The 13,189-nt window shown below is 37.6% G+C and overlaps 1 pseudogene across 1 annotated transcript in view; it reads right to left on the reverse strand.

Annotated features, from left to right (window-relative positions):
- The window catches only part of LOC306661113 (AP-3 complex subunit sigma-1-like), a 159,260-nt pseudogene extending 147,355 nt beyond the window's left edge, over positions 1-11,905 (reverse strand). Inside the window, exon 1 of the transcript in view lies at positions 11,762-11,905. The product of the transcript in view is annotated as an AP-3 complex subunit sigma-1-like (transcript). The remainder of the gene's footprint in view (positions 1-11,761) is intronic.
- Positions 11,906-13,189: the final 1,284 nt, after the last annotated feature.

Here is a 13,189-nt window from a genome sequence, read left to right on the forward strand (position 1 = left end):
CCAGAGTAACTCCACATCACTTATAATCACGAGAATGGGAAGTTATCCTCCATGTATGTATGATATGTCAAAACATATTCTACTGCCATGTTTAACTACAAAGAACAAATAAAAAAATTAAAAAATATATTCTTCTGTGGCTAAACTTACCATAGTGACTTTCCTACTGATGGACAAAAGCAAAGAGAGTGCAGAGCTCTGTGAGTCAGGATTTATTTTCTTATCAGCACAGAAAATATTAGGGATTCAAGTCTTTCACGCTCATTCCATTCAGATCAGGTCTTTATTTCAAGCAATGGGCATTATTGGTAGACTCTCATCAAGACAATGCCAATCCACTATCTAATTTATCTTTTGTTAGAAAGAATATTTGATGATGATGAGGAGTGTTGTGTTCTTAAGGGGGCGTTGTGGAAGGACCATCTGATCTGTTAGCAGTTTGAAAAGATTTTAAGCCAATGCCAAGTTGCAGCGAATCTCAAACCTTATTCAAATGAAAAAAAATGTTCATGCTTCACTTTACACTTGGGTTCTATTGAAAGGTTTAAGGGAAGAGAACTCCCTGCAGAGGTTGGGAGCCGGGGGAGCAAACCTGACTGCAGAGTGGGAGAGGAAACCAGAGAGTGGGGAAGCCATAAGACAAGCTGGGAAAGGACCAGTAAGCGGAAGTTGACTTGGTCAAGGGAAGGGCCCAGTTTCAGAGCTTCCTGGAACACTTCACTAGGTTTACTGTGTTAATTAAACACTACCTTAGGATGGCACAATAAGGCTGTGGGACATGTGGCAAAACCAGAGCTTTTATTCTGTGACTTTCCCAAAGTAATAATTCACTTCTTTTCCAGTCTGTATGATTTGGAAAATACAACAAATAACTCACTTTTATTTGTTTTTTATTTTTACAGACTGCATTTTGATTCATTGTACACAGATGGGGTACAACTTTTCATTTCTATGGTTGTGCATGATGTAGATTCATACCATTCATGTAATCATACATGTACATAGGATAGTGATGTCTGTCTCATTCCACCATCTTTCATTCTCCTGCCTGCTCCCCACTCTCATTTCCCTCTACATAATCCAAAGTTCCTCCATTCTTCTCTCACCCTCTCACCCCCATTATGTATCATCATCCACTTATCAGGGAGAACATTTGGTCTTTGGTTTTTGGGGTTTGGCTTATTTCACTTAGCAGGATCGTCTCTAGCTCCATCCATTTACCAGCAAATGCTATAATTTTATTCTTCTTTATGGCTGAGTAATATTCCATTGTGCATATATACCACAGTTTCTTTGTCCATTCATCTATTGAAGGGCATCTAGGTTGGTAAATAACTCACTTCTACAAGCATGCATGCATACTTATCTATCTGTGATAAGTGTCCCAGTATTTATTGGTATTTACTGAGCTCCAGAGGCTGTGCTTGTGCATTTCCCCACATATTAACCACCACAATTCCCAAAGCCATCTGTAAGGTGGGTATTTTATCACCTCCAATTTACAGATGAAGAACAAACGACTATTTTCGAGTGCCCTCTATTTATTTGTAAGGCACTTCAAATACATGATCCTATTTGTTTATTTTAATTAATAATAATTTTAAGTGAAAAACTTGTATATGTCTAAAGTGCATGACATGATCAACATGATGGTTTGATGTGCATATACATAGTGAAATAGTTACTGCCATCAAGCTGATTAATATAGTCATCATCTTATAATTAGCTTTGTTTTAGTGGTTACGGCACCAAAAATCTGTTTTTTTAGAACATTTCTGATATACAATATTACCATACAATATTACTAACTACAGTCCTCATGCTGCCCTTAGACCTCTAGATTTATTTGTCCCCTCTAGCTGTAACTTTGTGCTCTGACCAGTCTCTCCTTGCTTTTCCCTCCCCTCCGCTGCTGCCTTTGGTAACCACCCTTCTGCCCTGTGTCTGTGTATTGGACTCTTGAAGATTCCACATATAAGAGAGTTCAGACACAGTTTTTCTTTCTGTGTCTGGCTTATTTCACTTAACCAGTCTTCCAGCTTCATCTACACAGTCAAAAATGACAGGATCTCCTTTTTAAAATCTGAATATTCCACCTTAGAATATCATAACATTATTGTATATGATAGACATTACATAACTATGTATAAGGTAGGATATATATGTATATGATCACACCTTATATAATATATACTATATATTAGCAAACTATATTGTAAATATTCATATATAATGGAACATATATATGTATACATATATAATGGAATAATGGAATATTAACTTTACATATAAATGTTGTATATGTGAAATTCTTTACCTAATCCTTCATTGATAGATTTTTATATTATTTCCATATAACTGTAAAACTTCTAAAAGAAAGTGAAAGGGAAAGCTCCTTGAATTGGCCCTGGCAATGATTTTTTTCCTTATATGACACGAAATCCAGAGGCAACAAAACCAAAAATAAACAACTGGGACTACGCCAAACTTAAAAACCTATTTTCAGTGAAGAAACAATCAGTAACATGAAAGAGCCTACAGAGTGGGAGAAAATATTTGTTGGTATATATCTGATAATGGGTTAATATCCAAAATATAAAAGGAATGCACGCAGCTCAATAACATAAAAAACAACCCTATTAAAAAGTAGGTAGAGAACTTGAATATACATTTTTACAAAGAAGACATACAAATGGCCAACGGGTGTACGAAGAGGTGCTAACATCACTGTTCACCAGGGAAATGCAAATCAAAACCACAGGGAGATCTCACCTCACACCTATGAGGATGGCCATGATTAAAAAGATGAGAGATGACTAGTGTTAACAAGGGTGCAGAGGAGAGGGAATCCTCGTACGCTGTTGGTGGGAATGTAAATTGGTCCAGCCTCAATGGAAAGCAGTATGGATATTCATCAAAAATTCAGAAATGGAAGTACTGAGTGGCAAAGATTTTCTCCCACTCTGTAGGCTCTCTCTTCACATTGCTGATAGTTTCCTTGCTGAGAGAAAGCTTTTTAGTTTGAATCTATCCCAGTTGTTGATTCTTGCTTTTATTTCTTATGCTATGGGAGTCCTGTTAAGGAAGTCTGCTCCTAAGCTGACATGTTGAAGATTTGGACCTACTTTTTCTCTATAAGATGAAGGGTCTCTGGTCTGATTCCAAGGTCCTTGATCCATTTTGAGTTGAGTTTTGTGCAGGGTGAGAGATAGGGATTTAGTTTCATTCTGTTGCATATGGATTTCCAGTTTTCCCAGCACCATTTGTTGAAGAGGCTATCTTTTCTCCATCGCATATTTTTGGCCCCTTTGTCTAATATGAGAAAATTGTATGTATTTGGGTTTGTGTCCATGTCCTCTATTCTGTACCATTGATCTACCTTTCTATTTTGGTACCAATACCATGCCGTTTTTGTTACTATTGCTTTGTAGTAGAAGTTCTGGTATTGCAATACCTTCTGCTTCACTCTTCCTGCTAAGGATTGCTTTAGCTATTCTGGGTTTCTTATTCTTCCAGATGAATTTCATGATTGCTTGCTCTATGTTCATAGCTGATCAATTCACAATAGCTAGATTGTGGAACCAACCTAGATGTCCTTCAATTGATGAATGGATAAAGAAACTGTGGTATATACATACAATGGAATATTACTCAGCCATAAAAAATAATAAAATTATGGCATTTGCAGGGAAATGGATGAAAATTGGAGAATATCATGCTAAGTGAGATAAGCCAATCTCAAAAATCCAAAGGGCAAATGATCTCGCTGATAAGCGGATGATGACACATAATGGGGGTTGGAGGGGGGCATGAATGGAGGAAGGAAGGACTATAGAAAAGAGGGGCGGGAGGGGTGGAGGGAAGGGAAAAAATAACAGAATGAATCAAACAACATTACCCTATGTAAATTTATGATTACACAAATGGTATGTCTTTACTCCACGTACAAACAGAGAAACATGTATCCCATTTGTTTACAAAAAAAAAAAAAAAAAAAGGAAACGGAAGCACCATATCATCTAGCAGTCCCACTTCTGGGTAAACCTCCAAAGGAAAGAAAATCAGATTTCCACTCCATGTTCAATGTCTGCAATAGTCAAGGAACAGCTCCACTCTCCCACTTAGTGTTTACCTCCACGGTGGTGTTTAGACCCATTTTACAGATGAAAGGAAGTTGAGCTGAGAGAGGTTAAGCAAAGTGCTTCCAAGCTGGTTTCTCTTCCCAGGCCTCAGAAACTTTGCATCTCACGGCTCAATACACAGCTTTAGCAGGTTAGGAACCAGGCTGCCTTGGAATTACCTGACAGTTGAATGTTGAATTCTCTTTCTTATCTGCTTTTAAAGCCTGCCTTGACTCTTAAGTACTATTTGAAAACAACATTTCATTATTAGTTTTAAAACCAGATCAAAATAGAGGATGAAAGTAAACAGACATTAAACACTTTGGTAAATTTTGTTTTCCAAATTCAGCCTTTGGGAATGATTTTTGGTAGTGATATTTATTCTGAATTTAGGATTGTCACACAATTGATGTCTAATAATGTACATATCTTGAAGAAATAAACGATGGCATAAATAAAAATGAAACATTCATTTAACCCTTTCCACTCTTTATTTTGAACACCAATAGTGCATATGTAAATATTGATCTACACACTTCAATAGGAGTTCATTATTGGTTCATTTTATTTTTGGTGCTGGGGATGGAACCCAGGGCCTCACACACACTGGGCAAGCACTCTACCACAGAGCCACCCCCCAGCCCTGGCTTACTTTTAATTTGATTTCGTATATTAAGACTTGAGGATATATATCATAAATCGTATTTCATAAACACACATGTCTGGGACCCCTGTATAACTCACTATTGTAGTTACTGAACTGTCCAGTAAAGAACCTTGCAGGATTTGTTGAATATTGACTGAGTGAATGAAGGAAGAAAGGTGGATTTTCAACTTTCAAAATACTGGCTCATTTTTTCTTATTACTTTTAATTCTCTATATGCAGTAATGGAGACATTAGAGAAAATTACAATATACACATACATACACATGCCGATTGTTTCTCCTCCTAATTGTCTCATAATATTTACATTATTAGAGCAAGAAAATATTTCAGCTCTCTAGTTTTTATAGGAGAAATTTTTTTTCAAGGGGGTTATGCTTTGGTTTTATTTAATCATTGTGACAATTGCCTCAGTCTTTCCTTTTTGTGGATTTCCCAGATTATTCTGAGTATTTATTTTAACCAGGCCATCTAGCCATTTGTAATTGGGGTGTTAAGGAAAGGTGGAAAGAGAAATAGAGTCATTGGTTTTGTTGCACTCTGATGAACACATTCTTAAGCATTAATTTTTTGAATCTATGTTAAAAACTGCAATATAAGACTTCTTGTGATGTCCACCTCTGAATTGCATTTGACAAAACCAAAATTTGTGAGGATCAACACTATGCTCTATTTATGGCTTTCAGTTCTGATCTGAAAGATTCTCGAGGATTCCAGTCATGGCATACCCCAAGAAGAAATTGTCAAACTTACCATTGTCAACTTGCCAAATAAACAAATGCACTATTTTTCTTATGTTGGGAAATTATATCATGAAGAACAGATTCATTTCTTTTCCTACTGTGCACCAAGAGAATCTTGTCAAGAATTTCTTGATAAAGGGCCGCACTGCTTCCATAACCAGGGCTTAGCCCCCTTGAGAACATTCCAGAGTAGATTTATGCAGAAAACGCAGGCATGCTAATGAGATGGAACTGCAAGACACACTCAATAGAAACAGTGAAGTCTTGAGCTAATTGCTACCAGCTTGTATTAAGTAAGATTAGTGGGAGGAATGGTAGATTCTCTTTTACCCTGAAACTTCTGTTTGCTATTTTGAAAAATGCCAAAGTCATGTGACTGCAAATTTTTTAAAAGTCTCAGCTGTGTGTCTCAAAACACAGGAGGAAGCGTACTAATGGGAGTAATTTTTTTCTTTCGAAATAATTTTATTTCAGGTGTTATGTTAATGACTTTCTAGTAGTAAATCCCAAAACAATGAATAAAATTATTGTAAGATATTCAAACTCTATACCCTTTAGAGGGAAAAGTCAGGAAACATACCATAGAAGAAAGTAGTAGAAGCTAAGACCCTAAGTGCCAAGATGCACTCCAAGGTGATCCTTGATGAAACCTCTTATGTGATCCATTCTTCTGAGTGTGGGGAAAATCTAACTTACTTTCTTCCCAATGGAACCCAGCAAAGGTGCTGATATGTCATTTCCGTGAGTATCTTTTGTTTTGTAAAATAGTCTTAGAGAAGCAGAATCCATGTTCTGAACTGGATCACTGGTGTGGCAGGGATCTTTGACTGGCCTCTTGGTCCTGGAGGGTGGCCTCCAGCTGATAGCCAGCAAGAAAGCAGGGCCTTAGTCATACCTAGCCAGGGAAATGAATTCTGCCAGAGACCTGAATGAGCCTAGAAGAGATTATCCCCCAAGTGAAAAACCCAGATGAATATGCAGCCTGGCTGGTGACTTGGTGGTAGACTTGTTAGATCCTGATAGAAAACCCAGTTAAGCTATGCCCAGATTCCTGAGTCATGGAAAATAAGAGATAATAAATATGTGTTTTAAGCTGTTAAAGTTTCTTAAATTTGTTACACAGCAAGAAAAAGAAACACAACCTACTACTGGTAAAAGAAAATTTTTTTCTTACTAAATAAAAAGTTATTAAATGATATTAGATGAAAATTGCTAAGGAGGACTTTATTTAGGACAATCACAATAGGCAAAGGGACCACTGCTCTTGAATTTTGCAGTTGAGTACAGAAATCGGGTTCACTTTCCATTATGTCATGGACAAGTGGGAATTTATTCCCAAGGAGCAGGGTAGGGATCAATGGATGGAAAAGTAGCACCAAGAGTAAGAGGGATACTGGTTAAACCAATCTAACAGGATTCTTGCTGAAGACAGGCCTGGGTGATCAGACATCACCTGGGGGATGGTGGAGGACGAGGACCTGATCAGATACCAAGTTTAGGGACTTGAAACACTAACTGAGCAGGTTTCTTGCTAATACTGGATTTTACAAGGGGATATAAAGATGAACCCAGGAAAAGTTTCCGGAGCCTGACTAAAGTTTGGTCAAGCAAAGAATCTTTGTCAGTATATAGCACATTGATTCTATGACGTTAGTAAGACATTTAATGAATCTGTCAACTCGTCTTGGGAAGATTCAATGTCCCAGGGGTTGACTACATTTTTTACTTCTCAAATAAATAATTGGTATTCATGTTGTCATTGTTCAAGGCTACTCATCTGAATTTCAAGGAAATATTTCATAGTGATTCAAATAATTAGTTGCCATCAAAGTATTTGTGACATTCATAGAGAGGAATGGAACCTGTAATTGGAAAGGTTTGGGTGGGGCAGCATTTTACTGAGAAAGGATAGCTTTTAGTGATGGGTAGCATTTGGAATGGGAGTCCAGAAACGATCACACGGGAAAGGGCGCTGAAATAGGACTAGAAAGAGTAGCAGCGTTGGATAAAGAATTACTAAATGCTTTACGTAAAGGAGAGGAGAAGTTGGTCTAATATAACATAGTAGTTAAGATCACTGATTCCGGGTGAGTTGGGATTAAACCATGAAAGAATTTTTTGAAAGTACATTATAACATAATTTTAAGACAGTTAAAATATCAGCTAAAACATTTTAAGACTTTGGAAAAGATTCATACTAATGTAATTCATAACACTAATGGGAGTTTTATTGTCCATTATGAAATTATTTGACACCATTACCAATCTAAAGGCAGGAAAAGGTTACTTCTGAAATATAATTAACCTGTTTTCACTCGGGAAGAATAGGAAGTTAAAAATAGAGTTATGATCCTCATCTGTATCTTTGGGCAGATTCACCTCATGAATGAATGGAAATTTCATAGAACAATGGAGGCTGTCACATTATTAATTTTATTTTAGAGCTGTTCAAATATAGATGGTCTAAAGTTCTCTTTTCCTATAGTATGCATAAAGGATTCTAGACTCCATGCCTAATTTTGAAGTTATTATTTTGACTCAGTTTTGTTAGGGGTATTAAGTTTGGCTAGGGAGAGGGTATGGAGCAAGTAGCTGACAAACACTGGGGACAGTGACAACAGATAATGAGAATGTGGTAGGGTGGTTGTTTCCTATCCATTGCTGCAGATCTTGAAACCTGGAGGGACTGACACATCTTCAGTTGCTACACCAAAGCCATAAAGCTCTTTTAAAAATCCAAAGTTTTCAATGGCACCTCTGACTTTACTGTTAAAGTTCACATCCCTCAGGTAGACAGGCAGGACCGTCAGCATCTGTCCCCCGTCGGGCCCTCTAACCTCAGCTTCGGCTGCGCCCAACCATCCCCTTGGCCATTTTCAGCCTCTGCCTCCAGGCCTTCTCAGTGTTGTTGCCTCTGGCTGGAATTTTCTCCCTCCTTTTTAGTCAGAGCAGGGCTCAAATACTGACTCCCACAGGAAGCCTACCCAGAGTCTCGGACCAATTTAAACGTCTTGTTCTGTGTTTTCTTTGTAGTAACAATTACACTGTAAGTAACGAACGGATTGATTGCCGCTTCTTTACTGGACTGTGATTTCTTTGAGGGCAGGATTACTCGATCAACTTTGTATCCCTGAGACTGGTACACCCTCCTAGGGGCTTATATTAACTCTTTTGATTCTTAAAATATCCTTGTGAGGTAGGTCCTGATTTAATTTTCACTGTACCAGTGATGAAACAGGCCCACAACTAGTACAGGTGGTGCGAGGATCTGAACACCGGGCAGTCTGCCAGAGCCTGTCCTCTCAACGCTCTGTAACCATCCAGGGCTTGACATAATGGGTCCACGGTGCATGATGGTAGAACGAACGACGGGGTTTCAGAGGCGGGTGATGTTGGGGCACTGAGAGATGACTGCGGGCTGGCATACAGGCTCAGAGTGCAATTACATAAGTTTCAATTAGAATAGAGGTAGTTGGAGCAAAGAAGAGATTTTTCTGAGGAATCCATTTTAGTGTCTCCATCAGATTCATGATTTAGTCTTCTGCAGTTCATCATGGACTGTACCTGAAGTCAGGAAATCTACTACGTGTACAAGGACCTGAATGAAACAGATGGAAGAGTGGAGCCCATGTCAAGTTAAGAAATCACTAGCTTTTTAGGTATAAAATCCTTTTTTAAAAAAACTGATTTATACACATGGAGTCATTTAGTCACGCAACAAGACTTTGTTAGACTATTTTGTGCCTACCACTGTTCTAAGTCCTGTGGGAGATGCTAAAAAAATAGAGAAGGTGCTGAGGTTTGACTGTAGTGAGTTTCAGAATACAAAACAATTCACATTCACATAGAAAAAAACATGCTGTAATTGGGTATGTGCTTCATATTCAGTCCTGGGCACTGTAGCTTTCTAAATGTTATTAGCCCTATGATAAAGCTACGGCTACTATAAACATTTATAACCATTTAAAAAAATAAAATTGTGATCCAAATGCTGTAAAAATGGGCATAAATGTACCATACACTTTTGATCGTCGTTGAAGCTGTAATGTAGTATCAAGTGTACACATAACACTTAAGATAATTGCATCCTATCATAAATTTGATTGAAAACCAATATGACAGATTTGGTTAACATTAAACATTTAATTAAGAATAATTTTCTGTGCCTTCTAGGAATTTAGAAGGGCTTTGCTGGAATGATTTGGAAGGCCCAAGTTCTTATATTCCCTGTGCAAGGAAATTCTGCTAATGCCTTCTTTTTCCCTTTCTGAATTTTGCTGTAGCAAGCAAGTCATTGAAAATAATTCTATTCCCTTAAATTGACCTCAAAGTGCTGTAGCAGTTACTGAGATGTTGTTGAGGATTTTATAGTAATACAGCTTCTGTTTGTCCCACTGCAAGCATTTAAGAAAAAGTTAGGATTAACCTCACATTCTGCTCTTTACCCTCTCCCACTACTCTACTTATTTAAGAGCATTTGGTCTGATTCAGACCAAATTAAAATAATCAGCACACTGTGAGAGCTAAATCCCTTCACTTGACCTAACACCAATTAAGTATTGAAGGATGTTTGGATCACAATCTTTAATCCCAATCCTAGATTCCATAGTCTTATTTCTACTTGGAGAACCCATAGAATATCACCAAAAACTGAAATCAGTTTCCTCTTTTTGATACCTTCTTTTCTGTTTCTCTCTTCATGTAGCAAATGCCCATCAAAAATTAAGTGGATGAATAAATGAAATTTTAAGAAATTACCAAGTCATCAGCATTGGCTTCAAAAAAATAACAAAACTGCATAGTACATTTATTTACTATTATTATTTTGGGGAGTACCAGGGATTGAACTCAGGGGCACTCAGCCAGTAAGTCACATCCCCAGCCCTGTTTTGTATTTTATTTAGAGACAGGGTCTCACTGAGTTGCTTAGTGCCTCACTTTTGCTGAGTCTGGCTTTGAACTTGTGATCCTCCTGCCTTAGCCTCCCAAGTTGCTGAGATTACAGGTGTGTAACACCGTGCCTGGCTGCATAGTACATTTATTATTCAGAGCTCAATGCAGGCCTTAGAAACCAATGAGAAATTTTACCCTGAAAGGAATTTGCTATGAGGAATTAGGTGCTTACAAAATCATTGGAAGAGATGAAGAGTAGGGAGCATGTGAAACTGCCCTTGGGCTTTTTGATCCAAGGTCATACAACTGAGGTGTGACCTGAGCTCAGAGAACTGCTATTGCTGCCTCATTACTACCCTCTTTTTAGCCTTGGAAGTGGTGGGCTGCTGCAGGTACTCATGTTGGGTGGACCCTGTTTCTCCTCAATCACATCTCCTAAGTCTTACAAAGATGCATCTCTTTGGCAGAACCTAAATTATATCTGGAATCATATCTGCAAGAGAGTCCGAGAATTACAGTTTTCAGCCACATGCCCCGGAATCCAAAGGGAATCCTGGAAGAGGCTGAAAGTTGATGATGGGTGGGTGGCATATACAATATCTATCATAGATCATGCATGGAATTGCTCAAATGGTCATGAGACAGGGTCCTAGTGCTAATGAATGAATAATGTCAGGTGAGAAGGGTGGGAGGGGGTTAAAAAGTAGAGAATTCTTATTGAGTAATGGCTTTTGCTTTCAAGATCCTTAGGGAGATTAAACTAATTCTTGGTTAATGGTCATGAACTCTGTGGTATAGAATTAAATACAATATGTTGAGGAGTGTATAGAAACCTGTTGGTACTAAGGTGGTACTACGGTGGTCAGAAAAAGTTTGGGGAAGGAATGGACCTGGGCCATAAGCATGAACAAAATCTGCACATTGGTTCAGGTGGAAGGAAAGAAGGTGGAATTTCAGGGACAGGACATAGCCTAAGCTGGAAAAACTGCCTCAAATTTTGGCTACTTGAACTTATATTCCCAGATAATAGCTGAATTTGTTCAGTGTGAGTCACACTTCAGGGCACAGCTGTAACACCTGAAGAGATTTTATTGACTGCCTTTGCATATTCTCAGTCTTTTCTGAACTGATTACAAATGGATTAAATCTGTTTTCATATAAACCTATTTGCATATTAGGTATTTGTTAATCTCTATTTAATTACCTATTGCTATGCTACTAATTACCACAATATTTAGCATATTATAGCAACAAACATTTATTATTTCTCATAGCTAGTAAGGGTCAGAAATCCAAGAGCAGCTGGATGGTCCTGGCTCTGGGTCTCTTGTGAGGTTACAGTCAAGCTGTTGACCAGGCTGTAGTGCTTTGCTGGACTGGAGGATCCACTTCCAAGCTCATTCATGCGGATACTGGCAGGAAGCTTCAGTTCCTCACCATGTGGGCCCCTTCTGGTGGAGGTCATTTCTTGGCAGTTGGCCATGCTGAGCAAGTGATCCAAGAGAGTGAGAGCAAGATAGAGAAACCAAGATGGAAGGTGCAGTGTCTTTCATAACCTAATTCCAGAAGCGATGTGCCCATCACTTATGCTTTCTTTTGGGGGTCACACAGACCAACCTTGGCACAATGTGGAAAGGGACAATAGCAAGAGGCTCATTGGAGGCCACTTGGAGACTGACCTCCACAGTCTCTATAAGCCCCAAATAAATTAGTATTATACATGGGCAGTGTTTCAGTAGAGAAGAGTTGGAATAGCTCATTTGAAAATTGTAGACTCATAGAAAATCTTTAAGACCCTGTTCTGATCCTGCGATTCTGTTCTAGGAATTTTAGGATGATAATTAGAAGCACTTGCTTGTGTTTCCATTCATTACCAGTGGGTCATTGAGATGGTAGTATATATTTATAATCTCCAAATATTGCTTCTGATGACTTTATTTTTAATACTGTTTTGTAATTGAGCAAAAGTGGAAATTATAGCATATAGGTAAATTCCCAAAACTTAGAAATTAGTTTCAACAGTAGTGATCACATTGTCTTGTACTATTTTAACAGTTGATATCATAAACATTGGTTTTTTACAAGGCATTATTTGATGTGAAGTAAATAATGTGAATTTATTTATTTATTTTATGTGAATTTATTAGTACTCTTCATTTAGGAATTGCACATCTGGAATTTTAATTACCCCAGAATTTATAAAGCAAGGACTGAATTAAGTATGTTTTCTGAAGACTTAGACTTTTATGTATGCAGAAGTAAAGAATAAGAGTAATTGTGGACTGCAAGCCAAATCCAGCCTGTCATCTATTTTGGTAAGTGATATTTTATTAAAATACAGCCATACCATTCATTTTCATATTATGTTTTTTTTTGTGTCACAATGGCAGAATTGAGTATTTGTGGCAAAGACCTTCTGGCCTATAAAACCTAAAATAGTTGCTACCTGATCCTTTACAAAAAAAGTTTGCTTACCTCTTCTCTAGAGGTCATGTTGAAATCCTAATTGAAAAAAAAAAAATCAAGTTAATTTAGATACATTTTATTTATATGTAGTGTTGTTTTGGGGGACTGAGCTTGATAGGAAAAAAGATAAAATTGAATTTACTTATTTATATTTTTGATTAACGAGGGATGGGAATATAGAAAGAGCTTCAAGATATTTGTTTGGCATATGGAAGTAGGTGGGAAACCAATTCCTTTGATTTTAAGCATGTAGAAGTCTCACAACTTTTTTTGTTAGGTAGGTAGGATACATTTTTCCTTA

This window comes from Sciurus vulgaris (assembly GCF_902686455.1).
Source record: "Sciurus vulgaris genome assembly, chromosome: 5".
Taxonomy (NCBI): Eukaryota; Metazoa; Chordata; class Mammalia; order Rodentia; family Sciuridae; genus Sciurus; species Sciurus vulgaris.